The following is a 22,009-nucleotide window of genomic DNA, read 5'->3' as shown; positions in this document are numbered from 1 at the left end:
TGTATCTCCTCAGTATTTTCTTTATCTTAAGCTGAGATGGAGTGAAGGCAAAAGAATCAACTTCTTGAATAGAGTTTGTCATTAACTGAGGGGGCCATAAATGAATAATGATGATTTCCAGCCACTCTGTTTGCTTCACCATTATTTTCCCCAAAACTTTCCATTATCAACAGAGATGTCTGCCTTGTGTCAGCAGGCAAAATTCAAATGTTTTATCAGCATAACAGCAACTGAACAAACGTAGTTGGCTTCATATGTATTTTTGCTACTGTGATTCTTTAAAGTGAAATAGTTGTTGACTTGATAGTAGAAGATGAGCCAAATATAAAATGAAAAGCAACATGCTAGTGAGAATTGAGTGGGACGTGGCAGGGTCCACTGTGGCTTATTCAAATTAATCACTTGATGCTAAATCACTTGGGTAAATAGAATCAGTGATCTGGTGAATGTGGTACCAATGGGGCTGTAGCTCTGTGGGGATGTGCTTCTGGAACTTTAAAAGCACATTGCCTGGAACCTAGTATGTGCTCAAATACATTTCTGAATAAATGTATGAAGCGGATAAATAAGTGGGGTTTATAGATTTTTGTTTCTCAGAGGGTCAGCCACATCAGGGAAGACAGGGGCAAAAATCTCTGCATCAAAACAAGCTTAATTCTGACAACCACTGCTCACAGCATTAACCGAGACACAAATGTGAGAAAGAAATTAGCCTAGGAATCTCAAGCACGCTAAAGAAAGTTAAAAATAAATGTGCAAATAGAATATTCTTCTGTCACCTTGTAAATCTGCATGCAATATGGAAATATTACCACATCTGCCCGCATTTGAAGAAAAAACTATTTATCGGTAACTTTCTCATGTGGAAATTAGTTTTGTTCTCTCGTCCTCTTCTGCCATCCCCTCCTCCTTATTCCAAAAGTATCACATGAAAGTTTACTGATAAACTGACAATAGGCTTTAAATCAAAGCATACAGCTGAATGGGGCTTTGTTTGAAAGATTTCTTTGGATAAAGCTAAACAATTATTTGTTCAGCATAAAGCTGAACAAATGATATAAAAGTGGAAACAAAGGGTTGAGGTCACAAAATGAAACATAATTTTCTAACTTATAAATAATGTTTCCAGAGATCACATATTTCTTGTGTACTTATGAATAGTGTCCTATCAGATGATATGGGATTAATTTGAAAAAAAGATGTGTGTTGCAATACCTGTCCTCAAACAGAATGCAATCTAAATTGGGAAAGACAGAACACATATATATGATTAAAAGCAAGAGATGCTTATGTGATCAAAATTATAATAGAAGCCAGTGAATAAATCCCATGTGAGTGATGGAAAAAATACAAAAGCACAATTGTAGCTGAGTTGCGAGGGTGACATTTTGTAGACAATTCAGTAAAAGCCTGTGCATTTCAGAATAAAAATAACTCTCTGGAAACAAGAACTCTAAGTCAGCCTCCTATAAACACCATTTTTGGCATGTGAATGATACCAGGGTCAGCTGCAGTTTATCTGAATAAGAACAGGGTTGTATATGAAGCATATAGGGGCAATGGTGTGATGGCAGAAGTAATGGTTTCTCAGACAACTCATGGAGTCCACACTTGGCCAGAAGCACAGATGTCATTATCACTCTCATGTTGATCAAGCACAACTCAAGAGTTGCCATCTTAAAACAACTCTGTTATTAGTTTCCATTCTCCATTTGGATTTGACTCAAGGGCTTCTTCTTTCCCATCCCTGGTGGTCCTCATGACATTTCTCCTGATCTTAAATAAAAAATGTCTTGGGGTGCAAGGGTAATTCAGAGGTATAATTCTCGCCTGCCATGCAGGAGACCTGGGTTCAATTCCCCATCCATACACTTCCCAAATAACAAACAAGCAAAACAAACAAACAAAACCAACCAAACAAAAATTCTACAAATGATGCTGCAGTAATGGGATACTCACATGGAAAAATAATGAAACATGACCCTGCCATACAATGTACAAAATAATAATAATAATAAAATATCTTACAGTTAAGTTAAATCGTAAAATATGGTCTTATTTCAGTAATTAGCATGTTTGGTACTGGGTAATATTCAAAACTCTGAATTTATTTGAAATTTAGATTCCTCTTCTCTCCAGGCAGCGGGAAGACCTCGGTCAAGATAGTGAAGTGAACTGCTTGTCTCTTACTCGTCTAAGACTTCTATGTTTCGCCCCCCCCACCTTGGTTTCTGACCACTCGGGGTTGGTGCCTGGGCAGGGAGAAGAGCAAACGTATCAGAGTTGCCCAACATTGACGGTGGTGCTTTCTGGATGTAGCAAATGTTGAAAGCCATCTTGCTCTCTTTCCCTTCAGTGCATTTTCATGGCTTCTTTGGAGAATGGCCCGATTTCTGAGGATTCTCCACCTGACGTTCCTTTGCAAAGGTAGAATCAATTCTATTATGATCAAGTATTCACAGTTGCCTATTTCTATCTCTGCCCTGAATTTTTTTTTCCTCACATTCCCTTGAATTTTTGACTGGTATCCAAGTCTGAGCAAGCACTAAAATGCAGAACATGGCCCCTCCCTCCTACCAGCCTTGTCTGGGAATTGGCTGATCATAATAAGACAGTTCCTCTAAGACTGCACATCATGCTGTCTGCTCACTCCCACTCTTGTGCCCAATTTCCCCCTCAACAGCTTCTGCCAGCTTTCCTTCCCCTTCCTGTAAAAGGCAAACCTTTTTCTGTTTGATTTCTAGATGCCTACAGTCCCAAGTCCATAGTGTTCTCCCTATTGCCATAACTTTTTGAATATAGTCTCTCCTTAGCTAAGTCTGGATTTGTTTTTATTTGACAACTTTGGTTCTGCACCTAGGAATTCATCATACTTGCAACTTGCCTAGTTTTTCTCTCCAGGCAGCTTTCTTGTAGAAAACCTAAAAAGAGCCACATGAGCCATCTCTCATAGAAGGCCCACATGGTCCAAAGGGAATCACTGTATGTGTGGGAGCTTCTTGAAAACTATATGGTGAAAGAAAACAAAACAAAACAAAACCATATGGTGGGCACTTCCTTTGAAAACATTTCATTTGACTTAGTCCATCCTCAAGAAAGATTGTCTTTGAGCCACAGCTAAAACTTACATCTTAACTAATTTCTTAACAGGTATGGCATAAGCTCTATGATCTCGACCAAGTTACCAAGATAGTTAACTCTTCTAAGCTCCTGTTTCTCCATGTTGTTTTTTTGTGAAGATTAAACAATAATATTTTTGATAAACTGAGCACATGGCCTATTGTAAAGTAACTGAACAATACATAGGAGCCATGATTATTTATTATTTGTGGACTCATTGTGCCTAAGAATAAGAAAAAGATGCATATTTATGTACAATTTCTAAAGATGCCATTCTTGTAATTTTTACTGAACTCTGGGATTCTAAAATCATATGCATTGTCAAGTGACTTGAGTATTTGTTTCTTCTCTCCCAAAACAAAATTTGAAGGCTTTCAGTATTTTAATATCTGAGTGTACATGTTTTCCCCTTTCTTTTCCAACTGCTCACTTTACTAGAGGGGGGAAAGGAAGGGAGCTTATTAACATACTCTGATGTACATGTCCTTTCCTCACATTGCTTTTTACAGGAAAAATATCTTTTGGCAATAGAAACAGAGAGGTGTGAACAGGGCAACATTAAATCTCTCCTAAAGCCACTTTCCAATCGTAAATCATCATTATAGGGGATTGGCTTTCTGCTCATGGTGACACTTTACTCAGTGAAGTGACTGGAAGGATTGGAAGCGATTTCTACGGTTTTGCCTCTTTGTCATGATTCATTTCTGCTTAAGTGAAAGCTCAGCTTCTGATATTGAAGATCAAAAGATGGCAGTGCAACCACAATGAAGTCTTGAGAGATTACTGTACCTCCCAATTCAGGTCTCATTAGATAATAATTTTTTGAAGCCATTATTTGGTTATGATAAAACTTGCTTTAAATGGAATCTTTTTTGCATTCATAGCTTGCAGTTATGATAGCCATAAAATAATAAAATAATAGACTAATTTTTTTCAATTACTAAGCATTCATAAAAATTCTTTAATAAGTAAGTATATACTTCATATACATTACGTTTTTCACAGTGAGATGAATTAATTTAAATTAAAATTGGTTTAAAATATCGCTTGGATATCATTCAATTGTATTTTATTTTCTATTTTAAAATAAAACACCGATCCATGAAACCACACAAAACAAATATGTAGCTTAATGAATGGTTTTAAGTGAATGCCTTATAACCATCCAGAACAAATCTAGAATTTTGGCAGCCTCTCCAACATTTACCTTGTCTAACTCAAGTTTCGTCTTATCTAGTTCTTTATTTAATGTTTTAAAATGTCTTTTAATCTACATTCCCCCCAACACTTTCTTTTCCTTATCATTTATTGGATGAAGAATTCAAACATTTTGCCTTTAGAGTTTCAAAGTCTGGATATTGTTGTTCGTATACTTTAAGTGCAATGTAACAAGGTTCCTCTGTCTTCTGTATTTCCTAAAAATTGACAGCTGGCTCCAGAGGGTTTAACAGAAACAGATTCAATCCCGTTGACAGAATTAGAATATCCCATAGTATACTCACGATAGTTTCAAAATGACAGTACTACCACCACCAATACATAACCAAAATCATTAAGAAAAAACCTTGGCATATGTTTTTACACCCCCATTTTTTATAGCTGTACTATTTTTAATGTCAAAATGCAGAGCCATTACATACTATCTTCTCTGTGTGGACTTTCACTTATAACACAACATGAATGCTTCCTGCCAATCCTTGACGTAAGCATTTCTCTGGTCATTTCGATTGTCTGAAGATTGTTCTCTAGTCTTTGGGAAGGACTCAAGGAAATGCAATCCTCTGCCTTCCTGCATGTGATAAGTTTATTTTTGCTCTTTGTGTTTGAAAGTCAGTTTTGCTAGTTGAAAAATATTTGGCTTACATTTCCTTTCCTTGAGTATCATAAATATATGTTACTCCATTTTCTTCTGGATTAAAGTGTTACTGTCAAGTCTGATAGCCTAATTTCATTTCCCTTGTACGTGACTTGCCCTTTTTACCTAGACCTAGATGAATCAGAAATTGGCTTTTCTTTTTTTCTTAAAGAATTGTAAGTTTACTAAATGTTTTGATTTTGGTCATTTTGAGTAGATAACCTCAGACACATTACATGTTCTTTCAATATCTAGCGACTAATGGATTTTTAAAAATAAATATTTTAGGAATGTTTTACTGACATAGCTTTGTTTTCTTGTTAAAATGCTAAAAAATATTCTTCCTTTCATCTTGTTTCTCTTAAAGCATCAACTGTTGTGTTTTTTTCTACTCAGGCATTCTTTCTAATTTTTAAGTCGCCAGAATATAATATACCAGAAATGAATAGTTTTCAAAAAGGAGAATTTATTCAGTTGCCAGTTTATAGTTTTAAGGCCATAAAAATGTCCAAATTAAGGCAAAGCCATAAAATGTCCATGGAAAGATACTTTGCTTCAAGAAGGCCAATGATGTTTGGGGTTTCTCTCTCAGCTGGGAAGGCACATGGTGACATCTGCAATCTTTCTCTCCAGGCTTCTTTAATGACTTCCCTGGAGTATTTTCTTTCTTCACCTCCAATGGTTTCAGGCTGCGTGGGCTCTGTTGGCTTTTCCAAAATAGTTTCCTCTTAAAGGACTCCAGTAGGCAACCCCACCTTGAATGGGTAGAGATACATCTCCATGGAAACTATCTAGTCAAAAGTTACCACCCACATTTGGGTGGTCACATCTCCATGGAAACCATCAGTAAGAGCTCACCCAGCAATATTGAATGAGGATTAAAGAACGTGCCTTTTCTGGACCTCAAAATAACTTCAAACCAGCAAGTCTTCATTTCTGAAATGTTTTTTTCTTTTATTTCTAGTTGTTTTCCTGTGTTATCTAATTTCTGAGTTTTTCTTATGAACATGTTATTCTTTCATGTATTTTATGTATTTGAAAGTTTTCTCAATGCATTGTTTGGTCAGAATGTCATTTGTTCCTTATTCTCTTTTAGCTCATAATTACTATGATTATGTTCTGACTTTTATCCTTTTCTTTTGCTCAATTTCACATCAAATTAATTTTACTAAACTTTGAGAAGGAAGTGTGGTTCAAGATAACTTTTCTAAATTTTCCAATTTCCTCTTTGTTGTTTCATTTAGTGTTCACAAACATGGCCACTAGTGTTCAGATTTCTTGGCTGTTAACCTCCCCTCCTTTTATCTGAAATTTCTTTTTTGTTTATATCCTATAGCCTCCTAAATTTTGATTCTGTTTTCAGCAACTTCTCCTCAGAGTGTGTAGGTGCTGGATAAAGGTGTAGCTAGTAAGTTTCTTGAGTTTATGGGGTGAGTCTCCTCCATCCCCTTCCCGTCTCAGTGCCAGCCCATTAGACTCACCTGCCAATGGGTTGGGGAAAGTCCCTTCCTCTTATGCCGCTGCTCTCAGTTTGGCCCACCAAGCATCCAGTGCATATGTGATGGCTATTTGGGGAGGCAGTGAGGGGGGGTGATTCTCCTGTTTTCTGGTCCACTAAACATCCCACTGCTTCCCTCTGCTTCCTCCTTCACAAGAAGACCTTGTAGTAGTTGGTCCCCCCTGCTTGCTCTTCAGGTTGGATGGAACACCTTGTCACCTAGTTTTGGTGTCAGTGCTGTTCATGGGTTTGGGTTTTACACCCTAGTTCCTTTCATGTGGGGATTTGAAGTTCAAAAGCTATGTGCCATTACTACTCTTGTTATTTTAGTTGTTTGTTTTTGGGTTGCTTTTTTTTTTTGTACACTGTATAGCGGGGGACCACATTTCATTTTTTTCCAAGTGAATATCCTGTTATTGTAGCATCATTTGTTTAATTTTCATTGTTTTTATTTTTTGCTGTTTGTGTTTTGGGAAGTGCATGGGCCAGGAATTGAACCCGGGTCTCCTGCATGGCAAGTGAGAGTTCTACCACTGAACTACCATTGAACCCCTATTTTAGTTTAACTTGATATTTTCTAGATTTTTTTTTATAATGCACAGACATAAAACATACAAACACACACACACCCTAACAAAATGGTGCAACACAAACTATAAACTCCAGATGATTTAGATATAAATATAATATTAAAATATTAATTAATATATTTAAAAGGATAAAATATATTTTTATTTTTTACTATCCATAAATTTCAAAATTTGTCCATGTACTATTTTTCCCCTAAAGCCCTCATAATGAAGTCATAGCTAGGGAAATGCTTCTGTTCATGTTGAGAAGTTAAGCAAATAGGCATCAAATGTGCATTTATTTGACTTTCTCCTCCTTTTGTATTAGGTATATCCATCCAGACAGTATGACATTGGTGTCATTTATTTAATGACATCATATTAATATATATATAATTTTTGTGTGTGATTATCCTTTTTATTCCTAGTTATTTACACAGGAGGAAATGAAAACAAGTGTATATAGTAAGGATTTATACATGAATATTCATAATATCTTCAGTAATAATATCCCAAATTTTAGTGTCCACCAAGAGGAAAATGGAAACTATTGAGAAATAAACCTTTATCTAATATGTGATTACCAAATATTTTCTCCCATTGAGTAGGCTGCATTTTCACTTTCTTGACAAAGTCCTTTGAAGTATATATGTTTTTTTAATTTTGAGGAGTTCCCATCTAACTATTTTTTCTTTCATTGCTTATGCTTAGGACATAAATTCTAAGAAACTATTGCCTGCCACAATATCTTGAAGATGCTTTCCTACATTTTCTTCAAGAACTTTTATGGTCCTGACTCTTACATTTAGCTCTTTGATACATTTTGAATTAATTTTTGCATAAGGTATGAGATAGGGATCCTCTTCCATTCTTTTGGATATGAATATCCACTTCTCCCAGCACTATTTCTTGAAAAGACTATTCTGTCCCAGTTCAGTAGACTTGGCAGTCTTGTGAAATGTCAATTGGCCATAGTTGTGATGGCCCATTTCAGACTCAATATAATTCCCTTAGACAATATATCTATCTTTATTCCAGCACCCTTCTGTTTTGACATTGCAGTATGTTTTAAGTCAGGAAGTGTGAGTCCTGCAACTTCATTCTTTTTCAAGATGTTTTTTTTTTAATTTTTCAGGGCCCCTTACCCTTCCAAATAAATTTGATAATTGTATTTTCTTTTTCAGCAAATAGGTTCTTTGAATTTTGTTTGGGATTCTGTTGAATCTGTAAACAATTTTAGATAGGATTTACATCTTCACAATATTTAGTCTTCCAATTCGTGAACATGGGATGTCCTTCCATTTATTTAGGTCTTTAATTTCTTTTAGCTAATGATTTATAGTTTTCTGTAAACAGGTCCTTTATATTCTTGGTTAAATTTATTCCTACATATTTGATTCTTTTAGTTGCTAATATAAACGGAATTCCTCTCTTGAATTTCTCCTCAAATTGCTCATTACTAGTGTACAGAACACTACTGATTTTTTACATGTTGATCTTGTATCCTGCCACTTTGCTGAATCTTCTATTAGTACTAGTAGCTTTGTTATAGATTTTTCAGGACTTTTTATATATAGGCTCATGTCATCTGCAAATAGTGAAAGTTTTACATCTGCCTTTCCAATTTGGATGCTTTTTTCCCCCCTATCTGCTCTAGCTAGAACATCTAGAATAATGTTAAAATAACAGTGGTGACAGTGGGCATCCTTGTCTTGTTCCACGTCTTAGAGGGAAAGCTTCCAATCTGTCACCATTCAGTATGATGTCTGCTGCAGGGTTTTCATATATGCCGTTTATCATGTTGAAGATGTTTCCTTCTATTCTATCTTTCAAAGTCTTTTTGTTAAGAAAGAATGCTGGATTTTGTCAAACTCTTTTTCTGTCAATTGAGATGATGATGTGATTTTCCCCCTTTAATTTGCTATTGTGGTGTATTACATTAATTGATTTTCTTGTGTGGAAGGATCTTTGCATACCTGGAATAAAATCCATTTGATCATGCCATATAATTCTTTAAATGTGCTATTGTATTCGATTTGCAAGTATTTTGTTGAGGAGTTTTGCATCAATATCTACTAGAGAAATTGATCTATAATTTTCTTTTCTTATCATGTCTTTATGTGGCTATGGTATTAGAATGATATTGGCTTCATAGAATGGGTTAGGTAGTGTTCCTTCTTCTTCAATTTTCTGGAAGAGTTTGATAGGAATGGTATTGATTCATCTTGAAATGATTGGTAGAATTCACGTGTGAAGCCATCTGGTCCTGAACTTTTCTTTCTTGGGAGGTTTTTGATGACTGATTCAATCTCTTAACTAGTAATTGCTCTGTTGAGATCTTCTATTTCTTCTAGAGTCAGTGTAGACTGTTTGTGTTTCTAGGAATTTTTCCATTTCATCTAAATTGTCTAATTTGTTGTTATAAAGTTGTACATAGTATCCTCTTGTAATCCTTTTTACTTCTGTGGGGTCAGTAGTAATATATCCCCTCTCATTTCTAATTTTATTTATTTGCATCATCTCCCTTTTTTTCTTTCTATTTGATTTGTTAGTAAGCAAGATAGAAAATAAGCATTGCCCTGTATGTCTTTTTCTTTGAATCTGTAGCCTAATATATTTGTAAAGTAAAAGTAGCTCCCTTTTGATATCCTGCAGTTTTTCAGAAAAGGCATCATCATCTCCTACGAGTTACAGTAGACCTGTAATGAATGCGTATCTATGACAATTGCCTTATTTTAAAAAATTATGACAGTTGTAGAATGGGTTCTTGTGATCTCTTCTGAGAATACTGTCTTATAGTTTAGCTTTAATAAAGAAAATGGAATTAGATATTTGATACCACTTTTTATTCTGAAAGAATCCCAAATAGGTAACATTGTAAATCAAAAAGTTTCCCTTGAAATACTCAGATAATGTTGTCCACACAATTTGTGGGATTTTTTTCCAGTCTAAGGAGGAGGCTCCTTTTTTAAAGTAGTGTTCCACTTTGCTACTGTTACCTATAATGTGTTGCTATGTGTACAAATTACAGCCAACATGGACTAAACTAGCACATAAACCTTTCCTCATAGCCTCAGTCTCTTCTAAGGAAAGAGTGAGCTCTCAATTTTGAGACATGTGAATCATCAGAATGATAAGGATGACAAAGGTTTAATACAATATTTTATTTAAATTGAAATGGGCAAGAAGTGAGGAACCAAAATGTGCAAACTTCCTGTCACTTTGTATTACCACTGCCTTAAGTGTTCTCTCTCATCAATGAGATCATAATCTTTCCCTATCCTTTTTCAATAAGGTAATTTTGATGCCCGGCCAATTTCAGAGGGCATTTTGAAAGATGTCTTCTTTCTTCCTCCCTCCCTCCCTCCCTCCCTCCCTCCCTCCCTCCCTCCCTCTCTCTCTCTCTCTCTCTCTCTCTCTCTCTCTCTCTCTCTTTCTTTCTTTCTTTCTTTCAAGGGGTACCTTCTGAGAACCTAGAGTATATCAGGGATTAGCTCAATTTCGATGGAACCATTTCCTCAAATGTGCATCCTGAGTACTACAAAGGAAAAACAATGAAATTTGGAGTCACAGGGCTCCTACTTCAAATCTGAACTCTATGCCTGTCTATGTGATAAGGGGCAAGTCACCTTTCTCCTTGATTGCTCAGTTTCCTTGAGTAAAAACATAGTGTTAATAATATTGTATTTAGTGTGTGGTTCCTGGAAGTAGAGTTTGGCACATTTTATATTGTAGACATTTAATAAATGTATCCATTCCCTTGTCAAAAGTAAAAGAATATATTTGTGAAAGTAAATGTGGAAAAGGAATGCAATTTGAAAAATCTTCCTAGGATGATTTTGATACGCTCCCACACCTCTTAAAGACTCATTACCTTAAAGCTCTTGAATAGTTTTAGCCTTTTTATTATAGAAAGTATGGATGCCAGGTACTCACAACAGAGCAACTAAAGAAATTAATCTCTTGGGGTACCAGTCACAAGAATACTGAGTTGAAATTACCCATAACTAATCATTGGTACTTTGTTTAAATACAAATTTATATTACTTATATATTTTCAATTTATTTGTAAAGCCTCTTATGATTCATTTAAATGTCACCAATGCTTATTAAACAGGCTGCATGAGTCCTTTTTTTAAGACTAATATTTATAAGTAAATTGCTTACATTTTTTAAAAATCTGATTTATGGTTATCACTTTAAGGAAACCCCCATTTGACAATGTAAACTTACATAAAACAGGATTTTGAAAAGCAAAGATGCTTTGGATAGGACAGACTAGCATTGACATTATGCTAATTAGAGACTTGAATCACTGACGCAGGCATTGCTTAGGGGGACACAATACAGCATCAAGGTTTCTGTCCTTTTGTTGATTTAAAATGTTATCCTTGAAAAATCAATGTTATAAATATTAATAAAAATACTAAGAGCTTGGCAAGTGGATTCCAGGAAGACTAATGACTTCCTGTTAAATATCAAGTCATTATTCTAACAGACCTTTTAGTAGGCAACAAAGATGGAATAATTGCTGTAAACCCTTCACAAAGGTCTTAACAACCATTCAATTGAGACAAAAATTCCACCAACTAGTTGTTTGACCTAAATAGACTGATTGTTTCTGGGTGAATTAATCAGCCTTTGTTTACCATCACACGACTCCAAAAAGTGGCCTGGCTGATTTTTTACTCCATTGTCATTCTAGTTTACATCCATATGCACACAACCCACACATATACATCCACACAACTATTTGTGGAGCCAATAACCCATGTCAATTAAATCCTAGCTGATCTGATAAATGCTGATATAGACAGATCTCAGAACATATCCTTGAGCAATAAAAGTAAGATGCTTAGGAGTTACAAAGTAAAATATCATTTTATCGTATATTCATCAGAATTACACAGACTGATATTCATGGATGCACATTAATAGAAATAAAAGTATGGAAGGTGAAGTGAAAGGATACCCACTAAGGACACAAGACTTGTACCTACAAGACGGTGGGGGTGGGGTGGGAGGGAATGGGATGGATGACAAGAGATAAAGAGGGCAAAACATAGGGACCATGTCATTTCCAATAATCACAGCATGCCACAAAATGAGTATTGGTATTGAGCATATTAATCCTACATTAGATTATAAAAGCTAGCACACTTATTATTTGATTTTGTGTTAGAATGTGATCATTTTTCAATTTCCTGGAACCTATTTAACATTTAAAACGATGCAACGGTGTCATCTGATTTCCTCTCTATTAACTTGAATGCAGAGATGGTAGGTATCTTGAAGAAAGTAGCACATTTTAATTGTTCCCTTAAGGATCCTTTTCACGTGAACTGGCTACAAGAACAACTTATACTGCATACCCTGGCCAATCGGAATTCTCCTGCCAGTGAAGAGTTTCTTCTAACTTTATTAAAATTTGCTCTGTAAATACCTTCCATCAAAAATGAGTTTTATCTAAAGTCCCACAGCTACTGATTATCAGTTTTGTGTCATTAATAAAATAATAGCTAATGGAATATGTTTTATCTAGCAACCATAAAATAACATGAGAATTGTGGTCCTAACATTTTAGAAATATATTAAAGAATTAGGTACCTATATCACATAGAAGCTTCATGAGTCCTTTTTATTTTAGACTAATATTTAAAAGTAAAGCACTTATATTAAAAAAATCTGATTTATTGTTTTCTGCATGTGAGGCTGGCTTAAAATCCCTTTAACAGACTTTAAGAAAGAAGAAAAAAACAAAAATGAATAAAAAATAGTAAGTGATCGCCCAATACTATAGCAAAGTTCAAACTTCTCTCTTAAAATGAACAATTCGAAAATCAACATTAGGGAGTGTCCTTGTTTAGAGATAATTAATAGCCTTGTACTTTACCTACTGTTTATGTACGGCCAAATAGGAAATAAAAATGTTAAAAGCTCAAAGGCTAAAGCTACAGTGATCAGTATACAGCACATTTATATGTGTTCAGTATTTTGTTTGAAAAGTGCCAATTTTAACTCCACGTGTTATTTTTATCGTGAAGAACAAAGAAAAATACATTGGGTAATCATATAAGAGCTGAAGTTAGTTTTTTTGTTTATTTGTTTTTAGGTGCATGGCCTGGGAATCGAACACAGGTCTCCTGCATGGAAGGCGAGCATTCTACCACTGAACCACCCATACACCCTGTAGTTAGTTTTTAAGGAAAGGTTTCAAGTTGTGTCAAACCTATTGAGGTTATTTTCTATTTCATATACCAAATGACTGAGGTGGTTTTACTTTTAACTTTAGGGTGGATAGGTAATAAAAGAACCTTTATCACTAGTAACCCAACAACAACAAAAACCTGCGATACATAGTCATCCTCAAATATTCTAAAATGTTTTAATATAAATGGCATGCTATAAAATATTGTACAATACGGGGAAAATTAACATCATGGTTATTTCAGTGGTTGATGATAGCAATTGACTACTGAAATGGCTTGCTCATAACTGTGCTTTTCTAATGCAATGTCAGTAATATAGAACTATATATTCTGGGAAATATGGGAGAATGTAGGAAATTGTTACATAAACTGCTTTGACTAAAGTAGACATTGTGATGAAGTATAATCTCAAGTAAACAGTCATTATGCTAAGAATGGAGAAGCAATCACACAATTTAAGTGTTTTGCTTTTGCAGCTCCACTCCCCTGGCTTTCCCCGGAATGATCCATTCCTGCTGGTCTGCAGCTTACAGGACCAGCCAAGGGCCAAAATATATGGAATACAAAATCTGTACTGAAAGCATTGATTTTTCAGAGAGCAGAAAAATGTAGCTAGGCCTAATTTCTTTTCCCTAACTAAAAGAACTACATGAAATGGCTGGAGCAAGAGGTAGGTGAGGCCTTTTACTTCTGAGTTATAATGGATTCAGAAGAAAAATCGTCAGCTGTATTCTTGCAAACTAGGGATAACTACTTGTTGATAGTTTTATGTATTTTAACTCCATCTCCTTTTCTATGCCCATTTTGTGTTTACTTTATGTAAATATGATCCTTTCCAGCTAGTATTGTGTTTGGTTTCATATAATAAAAACTCAGTTATAGAAACAGATTTATCTCATGCTACTTGAAGTTTGACAGTAGGCAGGTAAGGACAAGACAGACATCTAATCGATACCAAAGAGCCAGGTTGCCTCTGCTCCCTGCTCTACCCTCCTTACAAGGGCTCTTCCAGCCCCCTGACCACTTTTTTTTAAGGCGGGAAAAGAAAACATAAAAAAGGCATCCCATGCATTATTCTGCATATATCTTGTTGGACAAAGCTGAGTTATGTGAGAAACCTTAAAGAACCTACCACACGAGCATAAAATAAATATAATTTAAAAATTAACATTATAAAACAGAAGCACTCTTCATGATATACTGGAAGTGTATGATACTGAAGAGTTAGGTTCAAATGTTAGCACTTGAGAAATTTCATACATGAAATTACTCTTAAATTGATTTAACATTCTAAAATCGATCAATGCCATTCACCACATAAACAGAATAAAGGATAAACATGTTATAAACATTTCAATAGACACAGCTAATGCATATAATAATTCTAATGCTGTTTCGTTTAATAAAAAAATTCAACAAACCTAAGAATAGAAGGAAATTTCTTTAACAGAAGAGCTATTTTTTAAAACCCTACATATATGATAAATAAAGTATTGAATAACTTCCCCCTGAGTATGGGAAAGAGCAAGGATGCCCACTTTTACCATTTCTATTCAATATTGTAGTGGGCATCTTAGCCAATTCATAGGCAAGACAAGGAAAGAAAAGCCATTAAGATTGGAAAAGAAGACAGTAATTACTGATGAAATGATTGTGTACATGAAAAATGAAACACTGGAATCCTATTGAGGGTCTAGCAGATTCTTTCCTTCCCTCTATGTCCTCCCTGGGCCAGATACACTTTGAGTGGAGGGGAGCTCAGAATTGCCCTGAATAGCTAACATTCATTGGGATTTTTCCCCCATATTTCTTTATTTTGGGACTGACTGGGTATGTTGCTTATATACTTTGAAAACACATATTATGCTACTATATAATAGAGTCTTTATTAGCAAAATGCTAATAAAGGCACAGATATTCCTAAATTTATACACTTTTTTCCAGAATATTTAGGCTATTTTTGTATTATAAATAATACTACAATGATTATCTCAGCACAAAGCCTTTTCAACACTCTGAATATATTCTGTATTTATCTAGAATTCTGATTCTGGCTTTCTTTGTTTGAACCCGTATACTTTTATAATGTAATCCCTGCCACTTTGGGATTTGGGTCTCCATAGACTGAAGTGATGACTTGGTGTTTACATGATGAGATTGCATAGAAATGACTCAAACATAATTTTGATGATGCATATTATGGGATGGGATGTAGTACAGCATTATAATAATTTTCCCAAAACATATATTTTAGTTTGGAGCTGCTAAAACAAATACCATACAATGGATCAGCTTAAATTGATTGGCTCTTGGTTTTGAGGCTAAGAGAAGTCCAAAACTGAGGTGTCAGCAAGGTACTGATTTCTCTCTGAAGACTGTGGCATTCTGGGGTTGGCTGCTGGTTCTTGGTTTTGCAGTCACATGGCAGTACACTTGGGGGAATCTTATCCTTACTTTTCTGAGTTCCTTTGACTTCCAGTTCTCTGGTTGTCCCCTGTGGCTTCCTCTCTATGTTCTATTCCTTGGTTTATAGGGATTTCAGCCATACCCTTTAAGGCCCACCCTCATTCAGTTTGGGCCACACCTTAACTGAAATAGCCTCATCAAAACGTCCTGTAGGGGGCGGTACACCAGTGACTCAGTGGCAGATTTCTGCTCTGCTGTGTCAGAGACCAGGGTTTGATTCCCGGGGCCTGCCCATGTCAAAAAAGGTGTCCTATATGCTCACAACCAAGGCAAGCATTAACGATTGAGATTTTTATGGGCTGCCTAACTCCAAGTCACCAAATATGCAATTATGCAACTATGCAAATATGCAATTTCCATTAGAATAAAGAATCAAATACATGGTCCCAAAATAGGTAAAAATGATGAGAGGAAGAAAATTAATAATAAAGCTATTATCCAAGTCTTCATTTGTTTGTTGGCTCTTGAACTACATTTATGATGTACAAATATATTGAGGGGAAAAAAGTTCAATTTAGTAACAAGTTAAAAGAGGGTTTTGCTAAAATAAGGTTAAATTTTGTGTTGTTTTTTGCAGGTTTAGGTAAAAGTTAAACTTACTAGAAAGTGCTGTCCATGTCAATTTTGAACAATAAGATGAAGAATTTTATAAGTAGTTGACATTCCATCTAAAGATGTTTGTATTGGTTGAACAATTATTGTTCCATGCCTTTGACTGAAAGGAATAGCATCTTAAAATAAAAAGTGTGTCTTACTGATAGGCAGATACTGTAGTGCCAGTCACAATTCAATTGCTTAAGTAAAATATAATTTTTGCAAAAAATAAGTAATAAATAAAGATGCATTTGAAAAAGTTTGGAGAACTTTCCAAATGAATGCTTATAGGTTCCTCTGCAACAGTTGTTTTGGAAAATCTTCGTTTCTTCTCTCTTTACTCTCCCTCTTTATTTCTGTTCTCTTCTTGTCTTTTCTCCGTTTCTTCCTTGTTTGTGAGAGAGTAAGCAACATTTCACCAGTCCTTCATGGAAATGCCTAATGCAGCATTTTCTAAATGAAAGCATGTTTAAGAAACTTTGATCCCATCAGTAAATTTATGGAGAATTCTCAGCTAAGGAAGTAGCCATATCTAAAAATTATTTGAAAGTCAATTGTTTGGAATCTCAACAAGTTTTCATATAGATGGTGCACTATTAAAAATGATAGTTTGTCTCCTAGACTAGCCTACAAAAGCCTTTTTAATTCATGGTGTAATTTACGTATTTTATTTTACAATAGATGTTAGGAGAAAGGAATTTGCTCTAATACTTCTTTTTGTCAATGCAATCTTATTGAGATATATTCACAAACCGTATAATCATCTAAAGTATGCAATCAATGGCTCACAGTATCACTATATAGTTGTGCATTCATACATAGATTTTTTAATGTTCTCATTACCCCAAGAAGAATTTTAAAAGAATAAAAATAAAAGTAAAAGAAGAGCATCAAAACATCCCATACCCCCTATCGCCCCTATTATTTATTTATTTTTGTCTTTATTTTCTTACTTATCTGTCTACCAACTAAATAAAGGGAGTGTCAGTCACAAGGTTCTCATAATCACACAGTCACACCACAAAAGCTATATAGTTATACATTCATCTTCATTCAACAGTTTCAGGAATGTCCCTCTAGCTACACCAATATACCAAAAACTGAAAAAGGGATATCTCTATAATTCATAAGAATAACCTTCAGAATGACCTCTTGATGCTATCTGAAATCTCTCAGCCACTGAAACTTCATTTTGTTTCATTTCTCTTCTCCCATTTCGACAAGAAATCTTTCTTAATCCCATGATGCCAGAGCCAGGTGCATACAGGGGAGTCAGGTCCCACGTTGCAAGGGAGATTTACACCCTGGGAGTCATGTCCCATGTAGGTGAGGAGAGCAGCGAGTTCACCTGCCAAATTGGCTTAAAGAGAGAGGCCACACCCAAGCAATGGAAGAGGCTATCTTAGGGGTAATTATAAATACTTTTAGCTTCTTCTTTGCAGAACTAGATTTCATAAGGGCAAGCCCCAAGATTGAAGATTTGGCCTACTGAACTGGTAGTCCCCAATGCTTGTGAGAAAATCAGGTCTTCCCCAGGTGGGAAAGTTTATTATTTCCATATTTCCCCCCAGCGCCCCCTCAAGGGGACTTTGCAAATATTTTCTAACCTTCTGCCCCAGTTGACTCTGGGATGTATCGGGGCATCCCAACAACCTGTACCAAGCAACAAGATCTCACTCCTATTCAAGGCTCCATATAATTATGTTGTTCAAATAAACTGCTGTAGCAGTTAAATTAGATGGTGTGCTACAGAAAATATAAATTTTGAACCAAATAAACATCTCTTCCTTTGGTCTCACATAGAAGTTGAAGTTTTAAAATACAATCAATATCATCCTTTATCCTGAATTCTGATTTACCTTTGTCCTAACCAGATCATCTTCATTCATATCTCTAATTGAAGTCTGATCTCTTTTTCAGCTTTTTAAAAAGGTGTTGTATGGGGTAATGCTGACTTTCATAGCAGCAGAAGTCCAGCTCTAAGGCTCAGGTGTCACACATACACTGAAAGTTCCAGGGAACAATCAAGTTATACCCAAAGAGCTTAGCATCTCAGAATTTAGAAATAACTTACAACTCAAGAATAGATGTGACTGCTGTAAGAGTTTACAATCTAAGAACCTTTACAATAAGCATTCCCTGATAACTTATGCTTTCAAATTCAATTTCCAGAGTTTGAACATTATAGTTGGTCCACATTAGTGAGGCATTATAATTTCTGTATTTTTGTTTCTGGCTTATTTCATTCAACATATTGTACTCAAGGTTCATTCACTTAGTTGCATGCACCATAACTTCATTCCTTCCTGAAGCCACTCCATTGTATGTATGTACCACAATTTGCCTTTCCATTCATCAGTTGATGTCCCCTTAGGCCACCTCCATCCATTGCAAATCATGACTACTCCCACCATAAACACCAGTGTGCAAATGTCCCTGCCTTCAGTTCTTTCAAGTATTGTAATGGTCAGGTTCAGGTGCCAACTTGGCCAGGTGGTGGTACCTGTTTGTCTTGTTGGGCAAGTGCTGGCCTGTGTTTTGCTATAAGGACATTTCATAGAATTAAATCATGATCAGTTGGCTACATTCACAGCTGATTCCATTTGTAATCAGCCAAGTAGCATCTTCTTTAATGAATAATGCTTAATCTAATCACTGGAAGTCTTTTAAGGAAGATTTAGAAGAGACAAGTTCTCTTCCTCCTTTGGCCAGCAAGCCTCTCCTGTGGAGTTCATCCAGACCCTCCATCAGAATCATCAGCTTCACAGCCTGCCCTACAGATTTTGGACTCTATGTTTCCGTGGTTACGTGAGACACTTTATAAATTTTATATCTATGGATATTTACTGTTGATTCTGTTTCTCTAGAGAACCTTAACTGATACAACTATATACCTAATAACGGGGTTGCAGGACCACACAACAACCATATGCTTAGCCTCCTGTGGAACCACCACACTTCCCCCCAAAGAGGCTACACTCACTATTTTACTTCCCTACCAACAGTGAATAGGTACATCTCTCTCTCTCCAAATTTTCTCCAGCACTTGTATCTTTCTGTTTTTTTCAATTGTAAAATATAACATATATACAAAGCAAAGAAAGAAAAAAAGCAATAGTTTTCAAAGCACTCTTCAACAAGCAGTTACAGAACAAATCCCAGAGTTAGTCATGCACTACAATACCATCATCTCAGATTTTTTCCTTCTAGCTGCTCCAGAACTTTGGAGGCTAGAGGGAATAAATCTTTATTTTATCAACACAATCGACTTTTTTCTTTTTTTGTGAAAAATAACATATATACAAAAAGCAATAAATTTCAAAGCACATCGTAATAATTAGTCATAAAACAAACTTCAGAGTTTTGTGTGGGTTACAATTCCACAATTTTAGGTTTTTACTTCTAGCTTCTCTAAGATACTGGAGACTAAAAGAAACATCAATATAATGATTCAGCAGTCATATCCGTTTGTTAAACCCTACCTTCTCTGTATAACTCCACCATCACCTTTGATCTTTCTCCCACTCTTTAGGGGTATTTGGGCTGTGCCCTTTCTAACTTTTTCATGTTGGAAGGGGTTATCAATAATATGGGGTATGGAGATCAAACTAATTGATGTTCTGGAGAGACTGGGCCCTCTAGGTTTCAGGACTTATCTGGTCCAGGGACCCATTTAGAGGTTGTACGTTTCTGGAAAGTTACCCTAGTACAGGGAACATTTGTTGAATCTTATATATTGCCCTAAGTGTTCTTTAGGATTGGCTGGAATGGTTTTGGTTGGGGTTTGGCAAGTTATGATAGGTAGCAATGTCTAATTAAAGCTTGCATAAGAGTGACCTCTAGAGTAATCTCTCAACTCTATTTGAACTCTCTCAGCCACTGAAACCTTATTTGTTACACTTCTTTTCCCCCTTTTGGTCAGGATGGCATTGTTGATCCCACAGCCCCAGGGTCAGACTCATCCCTGGAAGTCATCTCCCATGCCACCAGGGAGACTTTCATCCCTGGATGTCAAGTCCCATGTAGTGGGGAGGCCAATGATTTCATTTGCAGAGTTGGGCTTAGAGAGAGTGAGGCCACACCTGAGCAACAAAAGAGGTCCTCCTGAAGTAACCCTTAGGCATACCTATAGGTAGGTGAAGCTTCTCCAATACATGCATAAGCTCACAAGAGCAAACCTCAAGATCAAGGGCTTGGTCTATTGATTTGGGTGTCCCTGATGTTCGACACAGTATAGGGGTTTCCTCAGTGGTAAAGCTTAATAGTTTCATATCTTTCCTCCCATCTTTCAAGGAACTTTGCCAATACTTTTTGATTATCTGCTTAATATATTCTAGAATGCATGCAGGCATTACATTAAGCTATACAGAATTAAAGGCCCTCATTCTTGTTATGGGCTCCCTGTGTTTCGATTCTTTAAATGAACTATCCAGACAGGTTGAGTTAGATTATGTGCTACAGAAAATTTAGGTTCTGGACAAAATAAACCTTTCTCCCCTTGGTCTCAAAGAGTAGGTGCAGTTCTAAAATATAGACAATGTCTTCCTTCCCATGTGTTATGAATTACCTCAATCCCAGCCTGATCAGCTTTGTTTTTACTGCTAAATACCAGGTTACATATATAAAACAGACTCTAAAAATCCAGAAATAATAACCACTCTGAACTAAATGTGACTACTGTAAGAGTTTTCAATCTAGGCCCCTTTTTCTTATAAGCATTTTCTAAAGGAGACCATACAACAATTACTCTTTTGTTTCTGGCTTATTTTGACTCACCAAATGTCCCACAGGTTCATTCACCATGTTGCAAGCCTGACAACTTCATTCTTCCTCAGAGGGAACCACCCCCTGGTATTTCTGACTTTAGCCTGTGTGTCCAAATCACCTAACACAACCCAAGGATGTCTTGAGATAAAGGTTGCAAGTACAGATGATAGAAGGAAAAACATACAGAGGCTGGGGTTTTCCAGAACTGAAGGAATCCCAGGAGATGTGGACACAGTACTGGACACAGTCCAGGAGCCTCTTTCTATGAGGTTGTGTATTAGAGTCCTCTAGAGAAACAGAACCAACAGGAGCTATCTATAAATATGAGATTTATAAAGTGTCTCATAACTGTGGGAATGGAAAAGTCCAAAATCACTAGGGCAGGCTGTGAAGCCAGCAGCTCTGATGCAGGGTCTTCAGGAACTTCACAGGATAAGGCTCACTGGCTAAAGAAACAGCAAAAATGTTCCTCTTCTTCATTAATAGCCTTCAACTGAGGCACACCCTTAGTTGATCACAGATGTAATCAGCCACAGCTGCAATCAACTGACTGATGATTGAATAAGCCTGCCTTCTGATTTATCAACCAGCCATGAAATATCCTTGCAACAATGGTCAGGCCAGTGCTTGCCTGACCAGACAACGGGGCACATCACCTGGTCTGGTTAACATCATCACAGGCTGCAATACCCCTACCTATAAGGATCATTTCCTACTGTGCCTCTTCACTTAACCTGTGCTCCAGTCAAGATACATAATTCATTCATTCGCACAGTCAGTCAACCTGTGTCAGCCACCATTCTAGGTGCTGGGAAAAGAACAGTGAACAAAAGTGTCCTGCCCTCATGGAACACATGTTCTGTTGGAGGAGAGGAATAATCAACAATCAAAGAAGCAAGCAAATATAATTTCAAATGATATCAGATAGGAG

Source organism: Tamandua tetradactyla, chromosome 17 (assembly GCF_023851605.1).
Source record: "Tamandua tetradactyla isolate mTamTet1 chromosome 17, mTamTet1.pri, whole genome shotgun sequence".
Classification (NCBI taxonomy): domain Eukaryota; kingdom Metazoa; phylum Chordata; class Mammalia; order Pilosa; family Myrmecophagidae; genus Tamandua; species Tamandua tetradactyla.
The sequence above is the reverse complement of the archived record's forward strand: the minus strand, read 5'-3'. Positions refer to the sequence as shown.